The sequence below is a fragment of the Talpa occidentalis genome, unplaced genomic scaffold (genome assembly GCF_014898055.3).
Source record: "Talpa occidentalis isolate TD23 unplaced genomic scaffold, MPIMG_talOcc4v2.1 talOcc4.6, whole genome shotgun sequence".
Lineage (NCBI taxonomy): Eukaryota > Metazoa > Chordata > Mammalia > Eulipotyphla > Talpidae > Talpa > Talpa occidentalis.
In genome coordinates this window covers 100863892-100890797 of record NW_023604972.1, presented here as the reverse complement: position 1 = coordinate 100890797, position 26906 = coordinate 100863892, and positions in this window count along the sequence as shown.

Below are 26906 nucleotides of genomic sequence, written 5' to 3'. Positions count from 1 at the left end.
GCTGAAATCAGCATTATAGTCACGGTGAGATCTTAGCTGGTGGCTCTGAGAGGAATCATCTAGATAGGTTTGGCCCACCTGAATAATTTGTCCATTTTACGGTTACCTCATTAGTAATCTTACATCTGCAAAATCCCCTTTGCCATGTAACAAAATCACTGGGATGTAACACAAGGGTCAGAAGTCATAAGGTGTCTACTGTGTTAAGTATCATGACTCTGAAACCATGCTCTTTCATCTGCTATATCATAGTGCTTCCAGAGCACTTTGTCTCCAGGGGCCTTTAGAAGACACCACAATAGTTCATTAATGAACATAATGCTTGTGTGAGGAGGTTGTCTTTAGAGCCAGAATTCCTTTGCACCTGCTTCTGTTTATCCTTGTCACGTTACCTTGCAACACTGGTTCATGTCATAATCTGTGAAGCCATCTTCACCTCCCAGCCTAAAATTCTACAAAAGCAATAGGGTGACTCTTAGAGGTATAGGGGTAAGAGCTAAATGTTGCATGAGATAGGTGTGCATTAGCCTGGCGTCATACAGAAGTAACACATACCCCAGTTTATACCCTGGTCAGATCCCTGGATCCCTCCATCTTCTTGTTTTGCTTCTGACATCTCCCAGAGGGGAGCCCTAGGGCTATTAGAGCCACTGACTCTTGTGGAAAATTAGTTGGAAATACTTGGGAGTATATGTCTCCCTGAGGTGATTCACAGACTGTCTTGTAAAGAGATACAAAGCTCAGTTTCTTTGTCTTGAGACATGACAAACTTACTTGCAATTTATGTTCCACAGCTTTTTCTGGATCTGACTGAGCCTGGAATTTCACCTAAAAGTGCTCCTTTTCTTGATTCTTCTTCCCTATTCAGAACTCCCTTAAGGATTTCTCCTCTGAACACTGCCTTAATAAATCACTTGCACTTGAATCCTTGTCTCAGGTTTTCCTTCTGGGATATCCTGACCTAAGACATGGAATATACTTGGCCACTTTCTGGAGCCAGAAGCATTATGGGCTGGCCATTCTAAAAATCTCTTCCAGGCAGGATGGGATTTGTCCAGTCTGTTTTGTGCAGGTAGTGAATACAGCCAGGTTCTCTGCTGTCATCCAGATCCATCTCCTGAGACTGGGGATGTATACTCAACACATAAGCAATTTGGGCTTTCTTAACAAGTGCTACTGAAGATCTTTCCTTGAACAGTGTAATTCAGACTTTCCCAACACCTCTGGGGAAAAAAAAGCCTTGTCTTTGAATGGCCACTATTTGAAACTCATTGCCGAAAACTGTACATCCAGCTTTCCTCTGGTTCAGCCTTGCTATTTCCCAGTGTGAATACATGTAGTGAATGATTAATTTTAAGTGTCTGTAGAAAGCACAATGATGAGGACATAAATTCAAGACTGAGTGAGTTTGCAGAGAGTGTTTTAAACATTATCCTAGTTATTTCACATTTACAGTTGATACGTGAATGTGAATATAGAATACAAAATGATGATCCACAGATGGATCCACTGAGCAGTTTTAACTTCATGTTCAGGTGCACATGAATGATGCTACAAGCAGAATCAGGATTCAAGATGAGACTTAGCATAAAGGGAGAGCAGAATGTGAACAATTGTGCAAATGTTGCTTGCAGGAAACTACCAATAGGGAAGGGTTCAACATGATGGCATAGGAGGAACCTGAGTTTACGGCCACCCAGAGACACAACAAATCTATGACTACATATGGGATTGAACTGAGAGCCTAGAAGTAAACCCCCATATACATGGATAAATGATGTATGACAAAGGAGCCAAGAGTATTCAAAGGAACAAGGAAAGTTTTTCTATAAATGATATTGAGGAAACTGGATAACTACATGCAAAAGAAAGTGACTAATATTGTACACAAAAATTAACTCAAAATGGATTAAAAACTTGGACAGGGCCTCCCTGGTGGCGCAAATGGTTAAGACGCAACCTATGAAGCGTTCAGCAGCCCCTGCAGCATGAGTTTGATCCCTGGCCAGGGAGCTACCCACATGTGCAGCAGACCTCTCCTGATTCGCCCGCTGCTCCCCTCAGCAGTGTATTTCAGTAGATCCGCCTGTTCTGTTCCCCACTCTGGTGAATCCTCTCACCCACCACACCGCTGGCCTGTGCCCTAGTTCTTGTGTGCATAAATAAATATATCTTAAAAAATAAAAAATTTAGACAGAAGGCCTGAAGTCATAAAACACACAACACCTAGGTAGTAATCTCTTTGACACTGGTCTTAGTGGTGCCTTTGTGCATTTATCTCCAACAGCAAGGGAAATAAAAGCAAAAATAAATAAATGGGGCCACATTAACCTTAAAAAAAAAAAAGCCTCTGCACCATGAAAGAAACCATCATGAAAATGAAAGGGCAGGGCCTCCCTGGTGGTGCAAGGGGTTAAGACACAACCTATGCAGCTCTCTGCAGCTACTGCAGCATGAGTTCCATCCCTGGCCAGGGAGCAACCCACATGGTGCAGCAGACCTCTCCTGACTTGCCTGCTGCTCCCCTCAGCAGTGTACTTCAGTCATCTGCCTGTTCTGTTTCCCACTCGGTCTCTGGTGAATCCTCTCACCCTCCACACCTCTGGCCTGCACCCCATTATTGTATACATAAATAAATCTTAAAAAAAAGAAAATGAAAGGGCAGCCTAACGAATGAGGGAAGATACTTGCAAATCATGTCAAAGGGTCAATATATTATATACACATACACAAACACACATGCATATATATGCATATATTTGTACATTGCATAACTCAATAAAGAAACAAATAACCTGATTAAAAAAGGAATAAACAACGGAAGGGGGGCGGAGCAACATGGCGGAGAACTAAGAGTAAGATCTCCCATTAAAAAAAGTTAATAGGGAGGAAAAGCGGCAGGTCCCAGTGAGAACTGGGACACAGAAGATAAACGGGTGACGCCAGCGAACTGCCCGAAGAAGAAAGTGGCCATAAAAGAGGACCAGAAGGGAGGGAAGCGCAGAACCCTGCTCCCCTCCCCCGCCCACAGAGGCGGCACTCTCCCACCGGCAGAGAGGAGGGAAACAACACACTAAAACGACCAACAAGAAGAAACGACGCAGCAAGCGGGACTGTGAGTGGAAAGGAACTATTTCAGCCACCACACCCCGTGAACGGGAGCTGTGGAGAACCCCGCAGGATCCGCCAGGGAGGTGAGCGAACGGCTCCGGGCGCCATTGGAGAGAGGCCCCGCCCCCGGGGAGGAGACCAGCGCCAGCACACAGCCCCGGCTGCCTGGTAAGCCTGCACAGAAAGGTGGCGCGCTGGAAAAACAGGCGCGGATCGCGGTCAGGATTGCGCGGAACAGCGGCGCGCTGGAAAACCAAGTGCGGATGGGGATCGCGCGCGGAAAAGCAGTGCAGTTGAAAAGCAAACGCGGATCCAGATCGCAGCTGCCCAGGTCCCTGCGCCTGCGACCTAGGCTTGCGGGGAGACGCGCGGAGGCCCTCACTGAGTGAGCAGGCCCAGGCACCCAGGCACGGGAGCGGGATTCAAAAGGCGCCATTCCCGCGCCACTGAACTGGGCTACAGCCTGAGTCCTGGAACTGAGGGCTTTGGAAATGACACCCGGGGCACGAAACTAGGGGCGTGGGTTCCCCACGATGGTGGGGCACAAGGCAGACACAGCACCCCAAAGCCGTTGAGGTTTACCCTACCATTCCCGCTCTATTCCCTGTCCCACGGGGTGGAAAATCAGCTCCCCAAGGGCTCCAGGAGAGATCTCTGGCGCCACCTAGCGACTTGAAGCCAGCAGAGGCGCCTAAAGGAGCCAGTGGCCAGCTGGGGAGTTAGCCCACGCCGGGCCCCTTCCGACCAGTAGTCTGAGCCCACAGGGGGAGCGAGCACCCACAGCCGGGGCAGACCAGGTGCGCAGAAGAGTGTGCCTGAGACCGGACGCACAGGGAGTGTGTCCCACATCACCATCTTAGAACAGGGACATTTCTTCAGTAAAGACTACCTGCAGAAGGCTTCCTCAGGAGCCAGAGGTGAGCGGGGGAAGTTCGCCCACGCCAGACCCCCTCTGGCCTGCAGTCCAAGCCCAGAGGGGGAGCAGGAACCCACCGCCGGGGCAGACCAGGCGCACAGGGGAGTGTGTCCCCACATCGGCATTTTAGAACAGGGACCTTTCTCCAGTAAAGACTGCTTGAAACTGACAGATGACTCCTAGAGGAACCAGAGGAGAGCAGAGAAGCTCACCCAAGATGCCGGCCAGTCCCAACTACACAGTGTCCCAACGCATACGGCAAATTAGAAAACAGACAGTAGGGAGGAGAAGAACCACACGCAACCTAGCAACTCCCCAGGGAAAAAGCACACCACAAAAAGAAAAGCAGCCCCCAGATTGCAACGACAGTAACTTGGAAGAACTTCTGAGCCTTCCAGAAAGAGAATTTAAAATTGCCGTGATTAAAAAACTGACAGAAGTCATAAAGGAAAACAATGATAAGGGAAAAATAATCAACGATCAGAAGAATGAAATTGAGTCCTAGAGAGGAAACAATGGTCAGAAGAATGAAATTGAGTCCCTAAAGAGGGAAGTAAAAGAAATGCAGGAGATCAAAGAATTAATGGAAGAACTAAAGAATTCTGGGAAAAGCAATGAAAGCAGAATAGATGAAATGGAAGAACGAATAAGTAATCTTGAAGACACAGAAATAAAAAGAACCAAAACAGAAAAGGAAAGAGAAGTACGAAGGAAAAAGAATGAAGAAAGACTTCGGGAACTATCTGACTCCATGAGGAAAGGAAATATAGAGTTATAGGAATACCAGAAGGAGAGGAGAGAGATGTAGGAACAGAGAAAATATTCAAAGAGATAATTGAAGAGAACTTCCCAAATGTGAAGAAGGAGCTGAAAATTGATATACAAGAAGCAAGAAGAACACCAAACTTCCACGACGAAAGGAAAAATACAGCAAGACACATAATAGTAAAGCTCCCAAGAATCCAGGACAAGGAAAAAATAATGAAGCTGGCAAGAGGGAAGAAACAGATAACATTCAAAGGAAAGCCAATCAGGCTGACATCAGACTTCTCCGAAGAAACACTGCGGGCAAGGAGAGAATGGAGGGACATAGTCAACAGACTCCAAGAAAACAGATGCCAACCAAGAATTCTCTATCCCGCAAAGCTCTCCTTTCTCTTTGAAGAAAGAATATGGACCTTCCCAGATAAACAGAAACTCCGGAATTTCATTGCAACTAAACCCCCACTCCAAAAAATACTACAAGGAGTCCTAAAGCCAGAACCTCAGAGGGACGAATAACAATGAAAGAAGGCCAAAAAAAAAAAGTTATTAAAAGAATAAATAAATAAAATCAAGGAAAGACAAACACAATGGCAAATACAGATGCTAACATATCAATATTAACTCTAAATGTAAATGGACTAAACTCTTCAATAAAAAGACACAGAGTTGCAGCCTGGATTAAGAAACAAAACCCAACCTTTTGCTGTCTCCAGGAAACACATTTAGCTACAAAAGATAAAAATAGGCTCAAAGTTAAAGGATGGAAAACAATCCTACAAGCAAATGGACCAAAAAAGAAAGCAGGAACAGCTATACTTATATCAGATAAAACAGATTTCAAACTCAAAAAGATAAAAAGAGACCCCAGTGGTCACTACATTATGATCAAGGGGACAATACTTCAAGAAGAAATAACACTCATTAACATATACTCACCAAACGAAGGAGCACCAAAATATATCAGACAACTGTTATCCTCTCTGAAAACAGACATCAGAGAAAACACGTAGTGGGAGACTTCAACACACCACTATCAACAATGGATAGATCAACAAGACAAAAAATAAGTAAAGAAACCAAAGCTCTAAATAAGGACCTAGAGCAATTGGGCTTAACAGACATCTATAGAACACTAAACCCCAAAAAAAACGGAGTACACATTTTTCTCAAGCGCACACGGATCATTCTCCAGGATCGATCACATACTGGGGCACAAGACAAACATCAACAGATACACCAAGATTGAAATCATATCAACCATCTTTTCTGACCATGAAGGCATCAAACTAGAAATAAACCATAAAAAGAAGGCAAGGAACTTTCCTACCTCATGGAGATTAAAAACCACACTACTGGAAGACCACTGGACTAATGAGGAGATGAAAGAAGAAATTAAAAAATTTTTTGAATTGAACGACAAGGAGGACACCAATATCCTAAATGTGTGGGATGCAGCAAAAGCAGTAATAAGAGGAAAATATATAGCAATAGAAGCTCACATCAAGAAACAAGAAAGAACTCAAAGAAACAACCTAATCTCGAAGCTCAAAGATCTAGAAAAAGAACAACAAAAAAACCCCAAAACCAGTAGAAGAAAAGAAATAATAAAAACAAAAGCAGAAATAAATGAAATTGAAACTAAAAAAACAATCCAAAAGATCAATGAAACCAAGAGCTGGTTCTTTGAAAAAATCAATAAAATAGACAAACCCCTAGCCAGGCTCACAAAGGAAAAAAGGGAGAAAGCACAAATAAACAGGATCATCAATGAAAGAGGAGAAATCACAACGGACACAGCAGAAATCAAAAGAATAATCAGTAACTACTATGAACAGTTATATGGAAACAAGTTTAACAATCTAGAGGAGATGGACAAATTCCTACAACTCTACAATCACCCAAAGCTAGATAAAGAAGAAATAGAACACCTAAACAGACCAATTACAATTAGCGAAATTGAAATGGTAATCAAAAACCTCCCCAAAAACAAAAGCCAGGACCTGATGGATTTACAAATGAATTCTACCAAACATTCAGAGACGAATTAGTGCCTATCCTTCACAAACTCTTCCAAAAAATTGAGAAGGAAGGGACAATACCAAACACGTTCTATGAAGCCAACATTACACTAATACCAAAACCAAACAAGGACAACACAAAAAAGGAAAACTACAGGCCAATCTCCCTAATGAACACTGATGCAAAAATCCTCAATAAAATTTTAGCTATCAGAATCCAATAATGTATCCATAAGATAATTCACCACGACCAAGTAGGATTCATTCCAGGGACACAAGGATGGTTTAACATCCGAAAATCAATCAACGTTATCCAACAAATCAACAAAAAGAAATATAAAAACCATATGATAATATCAATAGATGCTGAGAAAGCTTTCGACAAAGTGCAACACCCATTCATGATAAAAGCCCTTGAAATTCTTGGGATACAAGGAACATACCTCAACATCATAAAGGCCATCTATGACAAGCCAACAGCCAGTATCATTCTCAATGGTGAAAAGCTGAAAGCAATTCCATTAAGATCTGGAACAAGACAAAGATGTCCACTCTCACCACTGCTTTTCAATATAATACTGGAAGTCCTAGCCAGAGCAATAAGACAAGAGAAAGATATCCAAGGAATCCAAATAGGAAAAGAAGAAGTCAAACTATCACTATTTGCAGATGATATGATAATATACATAGAGAACCCAAAAAGTCCACAGAAAAACTAATTCAACTCATCAATCAGTTCAGTAAAGTGGCAGGATACAAAATCAACACGCAAAAGTCAGTAGCCTTCCTATACACAAACAATAAATCTGAAGAAGAAGAAATCAAAAAAACCATCCCTTTTTTTATTGAAACAAAAAAAAAATCAAATATTTGGGAATAAATCTAACAAAAGAGGTAAAGGACCTATACAAAGAAAACTATAAAACACTGTTAAAAGAAATAGAAGAAGACACAAAGAAATGGAAAGACATCCCCTGCTCATGGATTGGAAGAATAAACATAATTAAAATGGCCATCCTTCCAAAAGCAATATACAGATTCAATGCTATTCCAATCAAAATTTCAATGTCATTCTTCAAAGAAATAGAACAATTATTGATGAAATTCATATGGAATCACAAAAAACCCCGAATAGCCAAAGCTCTCCTGAAAAAAAAAGAAGGGAATGGAGGCATCACACTCCCAGACTTCAAACTCTACTACAAAGCCATAATCATCAAAACTGCATGGTACTGGAACAAGAACAGACATACAGACCAATGGAATCGAATAGAAAATCCAGAAATAAACCCACAGATTTATGGTCAACTAATCTTTGACAAAGGAGCAAAGACTATGCATTGGAGCAAAGAAAGTTTGTTCAATAAATGGTGCTGGGAAAACTGGGTCGCTACATGCAAAAGAATGAAGCTTGACCACTACCTCACACCATACACAAAAATCAACTCAAAATGGATTAAAGAACTAGACATAAGACCTGAAACCATAAAATATATAGAAGGAAATATAGGCGAAACACTACGTGATTTGCACATCAAAGACATCTTTACAAACACATCACCCAAAGCAGTGATAGTGAAGGTGAAGATAAACAGCTGGGACTACATCAAATTAAAGAGCTTCTGCACAGCAAAAGAGACAATAACAAAAACAAAGAGAAACCCCACCAACTTGGAGAACATTTTTGCACCCAACACTAATGATAAAGGACTGATCACAAAAATCTGCGAAGAGCTGATGAGACTCAACAACAACAAAGAAAAGAATCCAGTCAAAAAATGGGCAGAAGAGCTAAAAAGAAACTTCTCTGAAGAGGAAATGCAAATGGCCAACAGGCATATGAAAAAATGTTCAACATCACTTGTCATCAGGGAAATGCAAATCAAAACTACCATGAGATACCATCTTAAACCAGTGAGAATGGCACATATTAAAAAAACTAGCAACATCAAATGTTGGCGAGGGTGTGGAGAAAAAGGAACTCTTCTGCACTGTTGGTGGGAGTGCAAACTGGTCCAACCACTGTGGAGAGCTGTGTGGAGATTTCTGGACCTACTAAACATAGAGCTTCCATATGATCCAGCAATTCCACTCCTAGGTATTTACCCAAAGGACACAGAAACATCCATTCCAAAGAACACCTGCACCCCTATGTTTATAGCAGCACTGTTTACAATAGCTAAGCTTTGGAAACAGCCCAAATGCCCAAAAATAGATGACTGGATCAAGAAGATGTGGTACATATATACCATGGAATATTACTCAGCATTCAAAAAAGATAAACACATGCAATTTGCAGCAACATGGATGGCACTGGAAGGGATCATGCTCAGCGAAATAAGCCAAAAAGAAAAAGAAAAATACCGGATGGTCTCACTCATAGCAGGAATCTAGAAAACTTAAATAAGGGACCATGAAAACGAATAACTATAAGAAAGTGAAAAGCAAAATCAACAAAAAACTACGAACCAGAGACACTTTTAGGGGGGCGGGGGTGGGAGGGGAGGGATTGGTGTCAGAATGGGGGGGCTGCAATTGTATGGGGAATATAAAAATAAAATTTATTATTAAAAAAAAAAAGATTCCATGTCACAAGAAAAAAAATTAAATAATAGTAAAAAAAAAAAAAAAAGGAATAAAGGATCTAAATAGACATTTCAACAAAGAATACATATAGCCAACAGACACACAAAAAAATGTTCTTTAGCACTAAACATTAGGGAAATTCAAATCAAATATACAATGAGATGTCTCCTCGCACATGTTAGAATGGCTATTATCAAAGAATTGACAAACAGTGTTAACTGGGATATAGAGAGAAGGGATCCTTCATATAGTGTTGGTGAGAATGTAAGTGGTGCTGCCACTATGGAAACAGTATGGAGATTCCTCAAATATTAAAAATAGAACTTCCATATGATCCAGCAATTTTCACTTCCAGGTATTTGTCCATGTTCATAGATATAACCTATATAAACTATTTTTATTTTAAGATGTATAGTACTAAAGTTATATTAAGAAGTTCATCCATGTTCCTATAAAGGTATTCCTCCATAACTATTTTATGAACTTTATAGAAATATAACAATAGTTTTATGTCTTATATATCATCTTGTATCCATTATCTCAGTAAGCTACACCTAATGAAGAGTAAAATATATTTTATATAGGTTTATAGACTTTGTGATATATTAATTATCGCAAATAAAAGTCAAATAATCTATTATTTGTAGTAATAAACATTTAGAATATTTCTGCATTAGTTTTGTACTATTTTGTCAGCACAATTTATTCTGTGAGATTTAACAGTGATGTTTTTTCACATGTAATTCTCTTCTTCTCTATAACTGTCCCATTACTACATCCTAAATGTCATTCATCTCTTAGGAATTTGTAGCCTTATCTGCCTTATGTTTTCAACACTGTAAAAGATTCCTTACTGTTCACAAAGTCTCTACCTTTTTAGGTCTTTGATCACAACTTTATGGTTTTTAGCATACAAATTTTGTATACATTTTATTAGATTTATATATAAATACATAATTTGGGGGAGGAGCTATTATAAGCAGTCTTCACAAAATAATTTAGGTTTCCAATTATTCAGTAGTATAAAGAAATATAATTGAATTTTGATTTTGACCTTCAATTCTGTAACCTTAAAACTCATTATTATTTCTAGAGACTCTTTCATAGACTTCTTGGACAATCATGTCATCTGGGCTTCTGGATAGTTTTTATTTCTTCCTCTCTATTTATATATCTTTTGTTTATGCTTCTGGCACTATTGCCTTGGGTAGAATTTCTAATATAATGTAGAATAGTAACAGTAAACATGAATATCCGTACCTTGTTTGCAAACTTAAGCAGAAAGCATTCAATTTTTTACCACTCTGTATAGTGTTAGCTACAGGATTTGTGTCAATGTTCTTCATCAGATTGAAGAAATCACCTTCAATTCCTATTTGCTAGGAGTTTTTCTTCTATTTTTATGAATGGATGTTGAAGCTGGTCACGTGTGTTTTCTGCTATAATCATTTGTGTTTCTTAAGGTTATTAAGTGATGTATTATATAGATTGACATGTGACTGGGATGAAGCTTTCATTCTCATTATAAATCTCCATTTGATCATGGTGTATCCAATTTGCTAATAGTTCTTAAAGAAATTTCTTTTTTAAAAAAAAAGATTTATTTATTTATGCATACAAGAGCTGGGGTACAGGCCAGAGGTTTGGGGGTGAGAGGATTCACCAGACAGAGCGGGGAGCAGAACAGGCAGACTGACTGAAATACACGCTGAGGGGAGCAGTGGGCAAGTCAGGAAAGGTCTGCTGCCCCATGTGGGTCATCTCCCTGGCCAGGATCAAACTCGTGCTGCAATGGCTGCGGATAGCTTCATAGTGCTGAGACTTAACACCTTGCACCACCAGGGAGACCTAAGAAATTTGTTTCTTTATTCATGAAAAATATTTGTACATTTTAAATATTATGTTGTGATAACATGAGTCTCGGTTAAATCCTCAGGAGAATGTTATTTTGTTTAGATGAAAATCAGCTCTACAGGATTCAGGCCTCTTGTTCTGACCAGCCTTTTGAGGGTTGTGGTTTTAGTGTCAGTTCCATTTTTGAAGTCTTTGAAATGCTATTTATATTTGTCCTTTGTTTGCTGCACCCAGTGGCCATTCTGAGATGGTGGTAGTCTATGTCTTTTTTCAGTTTTCAAAGTTCTTGGTATAATGTTTAGGATCCATGTGCACGAAACTCAGGAGTAAGCCCAGGAATTTGTAACAACTTAAGTTTCGTTCTTCCAAATGTCTCCTGCTGCATTGATCTACCAGTAGTTTCTGTCCAAGAAACTAGGTATTTAGTTATCCTTCTCTGTAGGGCACTTTATGTCCTCATTCATGGCCAAGGAGCATGAGAATAGAGAGGAAAAGGAAACCCTTATGGGACCACAGATTCCAATGACAGGAAAGAAATGTGATCCTGCTTCAGAGGGGATGTTGAATCATGGGGCCATTGCTGTGACACTGCTACTAACAGGACATAGACATACCTTCTACCTCAAGTCTGAAATGGAAAGTTTTTTTTAGAACTTTCTCTGTCCATGTTGCTATCCACTCCCAAGTTTCAGAATGAGTTCAGTTCAGGTGTACAGTTAGTTGAGGATTAGAGAAAAAAAGGTAAACTTACCTCTAGTTTGGTTTATTTCCATTCTGACCTTCTCCAATAGGTCTGTTGTTAACTCTTCACAGTCTGCAGACTGGTAATTTATGCATTTTCTCCAAGATTTATAGACACATGCTGTCACAGATGCTGTGTCTTAGCCAGCTTCAAAAACCATGGCTAAGTTCTGAAACATACGTTTCAGACCATGTTACAATTAATGAAATAATAATACATAAAATATAATTTTATTTATTATTTATACATGTTGAGGAAAATGCACAGAGTAGCTATCAGAGGACTATGAAGAACAAATGGGAGACCTCTTGTATAACTTGAAGTACAACCAAACTGGAGATGAGTTTACCCTTTTATATCCTCCACTACCTCCAGATTGGGACTCTACTCTTTTGCAGTGTCAGTTCAATTAAAAAAATTAAATAAAAAAAGAATAAATAAATATAAGAATAAAGTATGCTACATTAGAATACTATTTGAACTATGGTAGTTTGCCCTTTGTTTTAACATAGGGTCTTTTAATATAAACATATTTGTAAGTTATATCCATTCTAACTTCATCATTCAATTTAACAAATAGTTACGGAATAGCTACTTCAAGATAATTTATTAAGCAATATAAAGTGTATTACTATTTCACATGATGTCAGTGACAAAACCAGTTTCATGGCAGTGGAAAAGCCAAGGTACAATAGATTCCCATTGTAAGTATGAAAATAATTTTACTTGGGAAGAGCCAAGCATATTCTTCATTTTATCTAATTTTAGCCTTGTGTTCCAACTCAGCAGACAGTCATGTTTATAATATTTAGGAGAAATTATTATTTTGACAGATTGGTAAGCTATTTCTTCAAAACTCTGTTAGGCCTATTTTCTCATCAAATTGTTGAAAAGTATGTGTATTTTACCTCCTTGATCTATGTCTTTATTTTGGTATTCAATTACATAATTCAGCTGCTTTTTCTGAAGGAGTGGGTAGCTGAGTCACTCTTTTGCCATTTCACTGAAGATTATCTTCACCAACTATTGTGAATATTAATTGGCTTATGTACGATTTTTGTGAAAAACATTATCAAATTCAACAAGTGAACAGGCTTTATTAACCAAGTCTGCAAAAGCCAGACAATAGATAAACAAAACCTTATGAAAATGTCTTATTGGAAACAACAGAGATTTTCCTTCTTCTCAGCATATTTGAAAAGTAGAGCTAGATTTTTGGTTTATTAAATGAAAATGACTCATATTATTAGGAACTCAATAAATGGACAGCAAATGATAAATGGAGAACAATAATATTCAGTAATCTGGTTATTGAATAAATTTGTTATAAAAAGTTAGCCACAAAAGGTGAAGTTTTGCCCAAAGGAAGTACATCAGAGTGTGTTAATACAAAAATCTCTGCATGCTTTAGAAATAAAATGTTCATGTCTATAACTAAAGAGTTCATTAGAGAACCAAATGTCAATCTCTGAGAAGATAAAACTTCCCCAAACTCTGCTCCTCAGGTATGAAAAGACTGTTGAGTCAGATGATTCAGAATAAAATTCTAACTCTAACCCATTTTAATTTTGAAAATTTGGGCAAGTTACTTAGCATCTCTAAATCTATAAAATTAGGCGATGATGTAAATGACTACTGTCATTATCACTAAAGGTGTTAATCAGTAGAACTTTGGTTTTATCAAAAAGAAAGTATGTCTTCACATGGTAGAAAACTCTGGAATATATGTAATATTTTTCTACTTTCTTAAAATTTCTCCCATCTTTATCAAGTAATGTGTATCTAGAAGTAAGGTTTCCATAATTCTCCTAATTAGAAAGGATACCAGTGACATTTTATTTTATTCTTTAAAGATTTATTTATGCATATGTACTGGGGTACAGGTGAGAGGTGCAGTGGGGTGAGAGGATTCAGAGACAGAGTGGGAAACAGAACAGGCAGATTGACTGAAATACACTGCTGAGGAGAGCAGAGGGCGAGTCAGGAAAAGTCTGCTGTGCTATGTAGGTCACCTCCCTGGCCGGGGATTGAACTCATGCTGTGTGGCTGCGGATAGCTTCATAGTGCTGCGCCTTAATCCCTTGCACCACCAGGGAGGCCCCCTACCAGTGACATCTTAAGTATTTTTTTTTCCAGCCATGTATTCAATTGCCCTTGAGTTTCCCAAATGCTAGGCATGGTGCAAGATACTGTAAATAAAAAAATAGTACACAGTCTGTCTCTTTGAAAAAAACTCAGTTGTTATGCCACCAGAATTCCATGGTTTGCTGGAGGCATTTTGTTTCTATACATGAGAACCAACTGCTCAAATTTCAGGAATTCCCAAAACTGGTTATTGACATTGACTGACATTACTAAAAAAATATATATATATAAATTTACAATTAAACAAATCCTAATAAAATTCAGATAATAAATACTGGAAATTCTTACATTTGTCATTATTTCACTACATTTTGCTATTAACTATACATTTGAGTTTATTAACATCTACTATTTCTAAATACTGGAAATCTTAAATAAAATCTTATTTGCTGCAACACATAAAATCTCTTACAATTTTATGCATTGTGATTATCATGTTACTCACTTGAATCAGTCATGGTAGAGTTTTTACACCATGGAAATTGACAAATATTTCAAACTAGGACTTTTACTTCCAGATCTATGTTTGTTAAACAGTTACTAGAATAATAACATTATAGCATACTGTGATTGATTGATAGATAGCACTATGTACATATGATGTAGGAGTATAAATTAATTGATCCCTGAACCATTGGTTGGAAAATTTATATAAGGTTTTGCAGAAAAAGAAGATATGATTTGATTAATAAGTAATTTGATTAAATTACGGATTTTGCTCTTTAACAACTCCAAGAAATGGAGAGGCTCTTTTGAAAACAGTGGTAGACTGCATTATTGCTCTCAACTATTCACTCTGTTTTACATCATTACCCATTGTCCTTGATCTTCTGAATTAATTTGCTCAGTGATATACATGGACACAAAGTCACTTTGATCAAAAATTGCAAGACCACTTGCATGGTTTGTTCTTACCTTTGCCTGGAGGATATAATGATTTACATAAGAGCATTTCCTTCATCCTAGGAGTTAGAATGACAAGACATACTAAGCAGTGATTCAGCCAACTTTCACTAATTTCAGTTGGCCATAGACAGTAGCTGCTGGCATAATGACTTGAATTTAAGAAATGAATTGTTGTTCTAAGCTGTTGTTATTAGTCATTAACTACCATAGTATAATATTTTGAAAATTACAAGTTGGTATTTAACACCGGCACTTTCCTGCTGACTTGTCATCTCAAGGAAAACTTTCTTGTCAGCAAAATCAATCTATTGATATACCCAAAATGTTTCAAAACATGATACTAACTCAACAAACTTTTCCTAATAACATGAAATACCAATGAGACTTCAGTATAGTCACTTTTGAGAGCAAGAAACTATAGAAAATGTAGATAATAGAATCAAACTGAATATATTACAGTTTTTCTCAAAGGTAACACTACATGAAACCCAAGTTTTCATATATCAGCAAAAAGTTAGATAGAACTAAAAGGAGTGTTTACCAGCCCCTTAGTTTCACAAACTGTGAATCAAAGTTTCAAGAAAATTCTTTGGTTTGTATAAGAAGTGAGTTTGGAAGTTGAGATATAATTCAGGCCTCCTGCTCCCACAGTAGGTTTATGTACATAATAGCAACAGCAATAACAATGCTAACACATTACCTATTTCCTGTGAACAACACTGTTTTAAGTGCTTTATATGGTAAACATAAATGCACTTAATCATCATCAATAATAAAGAAAAAGCAACTGTGAGGGAAGTATTATTACCATTTCATTTTTACATACAGAAATCTTAAGTTAAATAACATAGCCAAGAACACACAGTATTAAAAAATCAGTAAGTTTTTACAACCTCACACTTCATCACAGATCTCCTCACTCATACAACTCCATGAAATGCCAAGATATACCAGCTCTAACAGGTCACTTTCCTTTCTGAGGTCAGTATTTCGTTTTTTGACATAAAAATAATGATTTTGTTTTCAACTGAATAAAGTTGTCTTTTACTTTGAGAGATGTATCACTTTTCAAATCACTATCTGCTCTATTCAAAACCATCTTCTCTGAAGATAACTTTTTGAAGGGGAGGAGTATTTTGTTTATAGCTGTTTTGTTCTGTCCCTTTGACTTAGTGTTCTCTTCAAAAGTGCTAGGAAATGAAGACTACTAACATGCTAATTATAATACTTATTAGGAAGGGATCAATTTTTTGAAAGAGAGATACCACCTTCAAGCCCATGTAAGTAAATAAAGGTGTAAATGTGCTAAATAGATAAAATGTTTCATTTTCTATTATATTGGTTAAGGCAACCAAAATTCCTCTCCTTTAATGTTCTGATACTTTTTAATAGTGAAAGATCTAGTTATGGGGCCTCCCCGGTGGCGCAGCGGTTGAGTGCTGGGTTGCGAGGCTGCCTGCGGCCTCTGCGGCGCTGGTTCGATCCCCGGCTGCTCCCCGGCCACTGGAGGAGGGTCCCACATGGCGCGCAGACCTCTCCTGCCGCCCACTGCTCCCCTCAGCAGTGTAATTCGGTCCTTCTGCCTGCTCTGCTCCCCGCTCTGGTGAATTCTCTCACCCTCCCGTGCTTCTGACTGACTGTACCCAGTGCATGTACAAACAAACAAACAAATAAATAAATAAATGAATGAATAAAATACATGCCTCTTTAAAAAAAAAAAAAGAAAGATCTAGTTATGATAATGTTTGAAGTTAACTAGATATGAGTTGCAGACATTTAGATATTGGAGAATACTAATGAAATTAGCCTAGCTGTTTCTTTACTTTCAGAAGATGCTTCCTGAGAGCAGAGGGGGAAATTATCTTCTAATTCTTTTGAATTCCTGATTGCTATCTTTCTCCAAATTCACTTTGGTTCTGAAGATATGGGTTTGTAGCCAAACTCCACAATTTAGAAATTAGTCCTTAAACTTACTAAATTGCCTGATGGACTTATTCTCTGACACCAATATACCTCCAGCCCATCTTTGGCTTCCAGTTTCAACACCACACTGCCAAGGATTCTCAACAAAACTGGCCATATTGAGCAGCAGTGTGGTAGTTTACGGAACTGGTGTATCTTTTCTGTCAATGTGTTCTCAAATATAGTAACCCATGTTATAATACCCAAATATTTCCCCCCAAAGATGAGAATTCATTTTTGTTTTTCATTTGTCTTCAGGAAACTAAAGAACTTAAGGGAATTGTTTCAGGAATCTGGAAAAGTATGACAGAAAAATTAGAACATATTGTACTTTCTTATCAAGAGAGTAAACCCTCTTGTTAACTTTTTTTTCACTTCTGCTTAATTTTTCTTAGCATCCTTTGCTTTCTTGCCCACCAAACATTCTGATCCCCCATATCACCTATATTTATATGAAGTAAAAATGCCTTGATTATTTGGTTTCAAACAATTGAAGAATGAACAAAAACAGAGCTTTCATTGAGTTTTCTAGAAAGATTTTTTTACTTAGATGAACATCCTTGTTATATAGGAATTATATCTACCTTTGAGATTTGATACCTAATAATGAATAGAAGTTAGCTGAGAGTTTACATATATTAGTGCTAGAATTAATTCATTGAACTTTCTTTACTACAAAAAATTTAGTTAGAAATTATATTAAAAAACAAGAATACCATAAATGATGGAGCAACTTGTCCTAATGATTAAACTTAATTCTGCGCTTTTGGTTTTAAAAACTGTTTTTAATATCTTTGCTTTAAAATTGTTCTAGTAGAATATGCTGTCTTCTTTTATTTCTTTATAAGCCTACATCTTTTTCAATCATTCATGTATATATGTATATATACATATATATGAGAAAGTACACTTTATTTTTTATTCAATTGTTACTTTAGCAGTGTCTGCAATTAAGAACCAGCTCACTAAATGAACTGTAATTATTGCAAATTGTGGTAAGCACCAGTAATTAAAATGTTGCAGTAATGCTAGCCAGCTTTGCTAGATGCCCTTTGAGAGTAGCATAAAATGATATTATGTCTTTAACTGGTGTTTGTATTACAGATGAGAAAACCTGGAAATGCAGGCCTTCAGAATCCTTTGGCTGAGTCTTTAGAGCATAATGTAAAGTGGGGATTAGCAGTTATCCAGTGAATTCAAACTGGGAAGATAGTCAATTTGGTTAATTCCACAGTGAAAGTGGCTTTTTCTTTAAAATGTGCACTCTTTAGGGCATAAACATACATGGCTTCTCCATAAGGGGAAAATGAACAATAAACTCTAATCTCTTCTTTGTGTTTGCAGGATGCTAATAGTGAGTCTTTTGGGTACAAAAACAAGACAGAACTCCTTCAATACCCACCCATCTTTTGAGGATCCTTACCCAGCTGCTACCCCCAGTGAACTCTCCAGCTGTGTAGTCATTTGACAGAGTGCACTGTTATGCATAACTTAAGCTATGTGTCTGTGACTCCAATACAACTGGTGAATACAGATTGCCCACATGAAAACCCCCTAACTATTTGCAAGTGAAAAACAACAGAATTAATGATTTAGTGGTCATAAAAATGACCTAAATTTCAGTTTTAGGATTGACTGAATCTGTCCAGTAACATATTTATTTATATTTTTCTTTCCTACCTTTGCTCAAGGTGAACATAATATGTCATGAGATTAACCAAAGTTTGTGACTTAGAAAAAAATATGATAATATGGGTGAAAATGTAAAGAACTACATAAGTTTGTAGTAGGTACTATGTTCCATAAGATTTAAATACAGCGACACTCCATTAGGTCTCAAGAAGTTGCAGAGGCTTCGGTTAAAGGAAAATGTAGTTATAATATCAGGTGAAAGATAATTGCTACTCTATGCTGAAAGTATTAGAGTGTTAAAAGAACATTCCCGTTACAAAATTCAATGGACAAGACTCCTTGTCCTAACTGAGATAGAATATTGGGTACTGAAATAATAGTCCCACCACAAACAATTTTGAGTCTATGCAAACAATTAAAATCAACTGATTTCAGACTTTGCATGGTAGTGCACAGGGCTTGATGTTTGAGAAAAGGTAAACAAGTTAGCATTATATTCATCTCAGAATTCTGTCTAGTGACATTTTTCAAATTGTAGCACAGGGAACTAGTGTCCAACTGACAGAATTGGTTTTTAGAGAGAGGCAGGACCAGAATTTGGATAGTATGATACCACAAAGTAGCGGGAAGAATAGAGAAGGCATCTCAGACATTTGTACAAGGGTCCCCTTTGTTCCTTGGTTAAATAATAAGATACATATATATATGTGTGTGTGTGTATGTATGTATACATACACACACACACAAGGTAAAATTACATGAGGCCTGGGAAACCATAGCTATTGAGGGACTATGAGATGAACAGAGATTGTAGACAATACTCAGAAATAAAAGACACTGGAGTTCCAATAAGTCAGAGTGAAGACATTGCATTCATTTGGTTGAGACCATAGATAGACCAAACCTTGAGAACAGGGTAAGCACTCATTGACTCAGCTCCCTCCCAACCCTCCTGTGCACTGGAAACAATCCAAGAACCACAGCTCCCTAGTGGGGTGATGTCCTGTAGACTCATACCCTCAATCCAGCATCCTCCCAGGACTCTTTGTCACAAGAACCAGTAATGGAAGTTCTCCAGGGGAAGCTCTAGAGCCACCCCGAATCTTACAAGTATCCAGCAGCTGTGCTCTCCATCAGGTGAATGCTCAGAATAGTGTGGGACAGAAGTATCCACACATAACAAAAGCCCCAACTATAGCAGAGCAAACCCAAAGCACACAATAGTAAAAGAGAAAAATACAAATGACCAAGCAAGTCCACAGAGGAAAAATACACCACAAAGAGAAAACAAAACCTCAGGACCAAACCACAAAGACCTGAAAAAGCTTTTTTATCCAGCAGACATAGAATTCAAAATTTCTATGATTAAGAAAATTAAAAAATTGGAACACAAAGAAACATAAGAAAAACAGCTCAGATATATATATATATATATATATATTATATATATATATATATGAAAACTCAGAAAAGGAAACAAGTATTATGAGAAACACAATCAATGAACAGAAGATTGAAATTGAAACTTTAAGCAAGAAAATAACAGAATTGCAGGATGTAAAAAGATCAATGGATGAGGAAACAAAATTCTGAAAAAAGCCATGGAAATAGAATAAACCTAATGGAAGAATGAATTAGTAATCTCAAAGACACAGATGAGGAAAGAATCAAAATAGAAATAGAGAGAGATGAAAACAAAAAAGATTGAAGAAACATGTCAAGAATTACCTGATATTATGAAGAAAGGAAATACAAGAATTGAAGGAATCCTGGAAGAAGAGAGACAGAAGGGAACTGAAAAAAAATTAAAGAAATAATGGAAGAATACTTCACAAACTTGAAGAAGGACTGAAATTATAAATACAGAAGGAAAAATAACTGTGACCTATTTAAATTAATGGAGATCTATAGCAATACACATAGTGATAAAACTTCCAAGAGTCCAAAACAAAGAAACTGATAACCTATAAAGAAATGCTGAGGCTAATATCAGCCTTCTCTAAAGCAAGACTGTAAGCAGGAAGATAATGAAGTGACATCAAATACTCCAAGACAAAAAAAAAAAAAAAAAAAGTCAGCCCAGGATACTTTGTCCTGCAAAATGTCCCTTCCTGTATTAAAGAGAAATAAGGACTTTCTCAAAGGAAAACTTAAGAAGTTTGCATCTACTAACCACTCCCCCTCCAAGAAATATTAAAAGGAGCTTTAGGGTTTAAACCAAAAAGATGAATGAACACAAAGAAATGAACAAGGAATTAAATAGAACTACAAAACTAGACAACGTGGCTTTAATAGATATTTATTGGGCATTGAACACCCAAAAAATGCTGAATACAGATTTTTCTCAAATGCACATGGGTCATCCTTCAGGATTGACTGCATACTAGATCACAAGACATACATCAACAAATTAATGAAGACTGAATCATCTTCTCTGACAATAAAGGTACTAAAAATCACTACAAAAAGAAGAAAAGAAAATATTCTAGTATGTGGATATTGAATAATAATCTACTGGACAACCACTGGATTAATGAGGAAATCAAAGAAGAAAAATATACCTTGAGACAAATGTCAATGAGGACATAACCTCTAAAAATGTATAGAACACAGGAAGAGCAGTACTAAGAGGGAAATATAAAAGAGAAGCATAGAGCAACATAAGTCCACATTAAGAAACTATAAAAAGTCCATATAAACAATGTTGTCTATAATCTTAAGAACTAGAAAAATAGGAAGAAAAATCCAAAGCCAGCATAAGGAAGAAAATATTAAAATTTAGAGCAGAAATAAATGAAATAAAAATAGTGTTCAAAAGATCAGTGAAGGAAAAAGATAGTTGTTTGAAAAAAAAATACACATAATGGACAAAACTTTAGCAAGGCTCACTAAGGAAAAAAATGGCAAAAACTCAAATAGGATCACAGATGAAAAAGGAAAAGTTACACTACTGCAGAAATTCAGAGGATTAGCGATAAGAAGATAAGATATTACTTTGAACATATATATGCAAACAACTTAGGAAAGACAGACAGATTTGGAAAATTATTCAATCACACAACACTGAGTAGAGAAGAAATAGAAAACCTGAACAAACCAATCACAAGCAATGAAATTGATATAGTAATCAAAACTCTCTGAGAAAACAAAAGTCCAGGACCAGATGGCTTCAAAAGTGAGTTCTACCAAAGATGAATTAATAATTATCCTGCTGCGATTCTTTAAAAAAAAATAAACGTGCAGTTCCTTCCAACACATTTCATATGTTTGAACCACATAAATTACACCAATACCAAAACCAATCTGAGACAACACAAAGAAAGAAAACTATAGACCAATCTCCTTAATGAACACAGGTACAACAATCCTCAATAAAATCTTAGCAAACCAAATCCAGCACTGAAGAGACTATACAATATGGGATTTATAACAGTAACTCAAGGATGGTTCAACATCTGAAAATTAATCAATTTAACTCTTCACATCCACAAAAAGGAAAGAAAAACTACATGATCATATAAGTAGATGTTTTAAAAATCATTTAATAAGAATCAGCATCCATTTATGATGAAAACACTTGAAAAATTGGGGATAAGTGGAACATACCTTAACATAATAAAAGCCATTTATGACAAATCCACAGCTAGTATCATTCTCAGTGGCAAAAACCTAAAAACCTTGCCAGTTTTGGGTATAAAACAAGGATGTCCACTCTTACCACTTCATTCAACATAGTATTAGAAGTCCTAGCTAGAGCAATTAGGAAAGAGAAAGTCATTCCATTTACAATCTCTCAAAAAAATAAATGCCTGGGAAAAGAGATAACAAAGGAACTATACAAGGACAAATATAAAGCACTGCTAAACTGCTCATTTATAGGAAGAATCAGCATTGTGAAAATGGTCATGCTACCCAAAGCAAGAACGAATTCAGTACAATCCCTATAAAAATCCCAGTGGCATTCTTCAAGGAAATAGAACAAGGATTACTGAAATTCATATGAAGTCATAAAAAATCTGAATAGCCATACCTCTCCTGACTAAAAAGGGGCACAAAAGAGGTATCATACTTCTAGACTTAATAATAATATAAATAATAAAATAAATAATAGTTAAAACAGCATGTTACTGGAGCAACAAGCAGGCACACAGACCAATGGGAAAAAATTGAGAGCTCAAAAATAAAACTGCACATTTATGGACAATTAATCTATGACAAAGGAATAAAGTATATGCACTGGAACAAGAAAAGCCACTTTCAATCAATGGTGCTGGAAAAACTGGACAGCCATATATAAGATGATATTTGACCACTATCTCACACCAAGTATGAAAATTAACTCAAAATGGACAAAAGACTTGGATGTAAGACCTAAAACCATAAAATACTCAGAAGAAAACATTAGCCAAACATTCCACAACATAAAGTTCAGAAACATTTTTAAGAACACATTTCCAGCAGCAAGGAAAACAAAGGAGAAAACAAACTGCTGGGACTAAATCAAACTAAAAAGCTTCTGTACAGTGAAAGAGACAGTAACCAAAATGTAGAAACACCCAACTGAATGGGAAAAAGTATTTGCACACCATACATCTAACAAGGGACTGAGATTGCAATAAACTCATACAACTCAACAAAAACAAAACAACCCAATCAAAAAGTGAGCATAAGAGTTAAATAGGCCCATCTCCAAAGAAGACATGCAGATGGTCAACAGACACATGAAAAATCTTCATCATCCCTCTCATCAGAGAAATGCAAATCAAAACCACAATGAGATACCACCTCATATCTGTGAGAATGGCCCATATCCAGAAAACCAAACAAAGTGAGGGTGTGAAGAAAAAGGAACCCTCCTATACTGTTGGTAGGAATGTAGACTGATCCAGCCCCTGTAGAAAGAAATGTGGAGATTCCTCAAAAGACTAAAAGTGGATCTACTTATGACCCAGCAATATTGCATGGATAAATAATCCTTTATATTTTTTAATTTCATAGCTAGTCATTTTAATACCATTTATAATTACTTTCCAATTGTATGAAGTTCTTCTCTGCCCTTGATGAAATAGAATGGACTTCCTAAATTTTTCAAAGCATTTTCTTAAGAAATGCTGTGGAACACTGATCCAATATTTTAACAGGTGCTGTATATGAGGATATAGTTTGTAGAAGCACAACCAACCTTCTCGCTCTAGAAGATTCACAATGTACATTATTATTTTAAAGACTAAGAAATCCTGTGGAGGAAGAGGGTCGTTTTTACCTCATAATTCTTCAAATAGTGTAACAAACACTTTCTTCATGACAAATTAATGACCTTTGGTAGAGTGTTTTCTGAGGACAACAGTTTGAAAGACTTTTTCTAAAGAATAATTGTCTTCTAGGAAATCGTAGAACAAAATATAGTGAAATTATGATAGATGTTGGCGTTAGAATTCATCGATTTAGACCAGCTAAACCCATTATGATTCTGTCATTCAGGGAAAGTTCTTTGACCTTTCTGAAGGCTATAAAAACTATCACATAGGTATAAGGTGCTTAACAAATAATGATTCTGCTTTTCTTACTTTATAATACTCCCTGTATTCTGATGATGGATCAGAAGTACTGGACGGTGGGCCCAGCTGACTTGACTGAGCCTTAAACACGTGATAGGCCTTGTTGGGAGCACCTGTGCTTCTGGAGAACCAGGTGGGCTACAGTGATATTGAGACTAGACCAGAGATAAGTGGGGAAGTGGTTATTCCACCCACACATTTCAGATGTTGCAAAATGCAGCTGGTGATTATTCTCTCAAGAGGACCACTAGCATGCATACCAATGAAAATAAGTTCTCAGATCTTGTGAGGCACGTGTGCCTTACTTACTCAACCCTACTCTAGAGAGGTCACAAGGAAGAAGTTCTCACCTTCTTTGTTTTTGTGAAACTATTATAAAATCTCTCAGAAGTGTTAAGGTCCATTATTTTCAAATGAAATCATTCTTTACACTATAAGCACTATGTCATCTCTAAGTTCTTTTCTGTATAAAATTCACCAATGCTTATTTCAAATAAACATGTTCAGTGAGTTCTACAACTTTTGAATTTCATAAAGCCATAAATAGATATCTTCTTCTACAAATATTAAACAGATGAACCTTTTTAATATTTTAAGCCTAATAGCCTTTTGAGTCATTTTCCTTGGTTGCTTTGTCCTAAGAAATTATGAGGGAGCGTGTGCAAACACTGGTGAAAGGTATGATTACAATGGAATTTAGCGTCTACCAGCACATTAGACCCTCTCCCCACTCCATCCCATCCTCCATGTTCCATTTTCAACCTATGGCAAACTCTGAGCTAAAGTACATCCATATAAGCTGTTTCTCTTTAGTAAAAAATCTCCCTGTCAGATTTCTTTATAGGTCAAAAATACCTTCATCAGGGTCACAGGACACTGAGAAACACAGTTAAATACCCACACAACACTAAAAATTTAATATTTAAAAATAAGATCACCTTTTTCTTTTGGAAGTGTAGAGTACTGACACAGAATCCAAAATGCGCATATCTGCAGGGGGTAGTTCTGAGTCAACCCAATGTCAGTGAGATTGTGAGGGAGGGGGCGACCCCAGGTGGGACAGATTCCTGATTGGCAGGCACACAGCAAGCGCTGCAAAAGGCAAGGCGACAAGCACTACTGTTCATCTTTCTTTTTCCCTTTTTTTCCCCTTTCTTTTTTTAAATTTTTTTGGTAATGAGAAAATGAAGTAGTTCCAGATGGTGAGCAAGTGGCCAGACCCAAACAAGTTGCTAAGCTCGTTGGCATAAGAGAACCTGCTCAGTGGTGACATGAGAATCCCCACAGTCCTGCTTCTTGGTGAAACTGGCGAGAACACACTAACAATAGAGAAATGAGTACTGTAATTTATCTTGGAGGCCTTTTAGGTTGTTTATCCAAAACTACATTTTGATTCCAGTTACAGTTTAATTATGAGTATTTGTTCTCTAACAGAGACTAAACAAAGGGTAACTATTTTCTTTTATCTTTTTCTTTGTTATGAAAATTTCAGTTTTATGTTTGCTTCTCCTCTCTCCTTAAATAGTGTCTTATGCTACGTAAACCCATTCAGCTCAATTTCTTCCCTTTCGATGAAGTCTCTAAAACAGTAAGAAAGCAGAAGTTTTTACATATAAGAAATGTGTGCCTTAATAATGCCTTATGTATTTCATCAAGCCTTAATTATGTCAGTTTGGCACATCCCTTGGTTTATAAAGGAGACACCACCAAATCTCTCTGTGCTTTAAACCCTTAACATAAATTTTCAGAGTGAAAGTAACCCACAAAGGCCAGGGACTGCAGTGCAGCAATAACTGGCAAGGTGTTTTTGTTTTGGTGATGAAATGAGAAGTTTTATTTATTTTTTTTTTTTAATAAATTTTATTGTTATATTCCCCATACAATTGCAGCCCCCCCATTCTGACCCCAATCCCTCCCCTCCCACCCCCGCCCCCTAAAAGTGTCTCTGGTTCATAGTTTTTTGTTGATTTTGATTTTCACTTTCTTATAGTTATTCATTTTCCTGGTCCCTTATTTAAGTTTTCTAGATTCCTGCTATGAGTGAGACCATCCGGTATTTTTCTTTTTCTTTTTGGCTTATTTCGCTGAGCATGATCCCTTCCAGCGCCATCCATGTTGCTGCAAATTGCATGTGTTTATCTTTTTTGAATGCTGAGTAATATTCCATGGTATATATGTACCACATCTTCTTGATCCAGTCATCTATTTTTGGGCATTTGGGCTGTTTCCAAAGCTTAGCTATTGTAAACAGTGCTGCTATAAACATAGGGGTGCAGGTGTTCTTTGGAATTGATGTTTCTGTGTCCTTTGGGTAAATACCTAGGAGTGGGATTGCTGGATCATATGGAAGCTCTATGTTTAGTAGGTCCAGAAATCTCCATACAGCTTTCCACAGTGGTTGGACCAGTTTGCACTCCCACCAACAGTGCAGAAGAGTTCCTTTTTCTCCACACCCTCGCCAACATTTGTTGTTGCTAGTTTTTTTAATATGTGCCATTCTCACTGGTGTAAGATGGTATCTCATGGTAGTTTTGATTTGCATGAAATGAGAAGTTTTAAAAGATATAGAAGGGCTGTGGGTTCTTCTCATTCTCTTTTATGCGCCTCACCGGGGTCAATCTCAAGTCAGTGTGGCTTGGGATCTGCATTGTTGGGGTCCGTATTCATTTATAGAGCATTTATATTAGGGTTCTGATTTTGTAACTATTCAA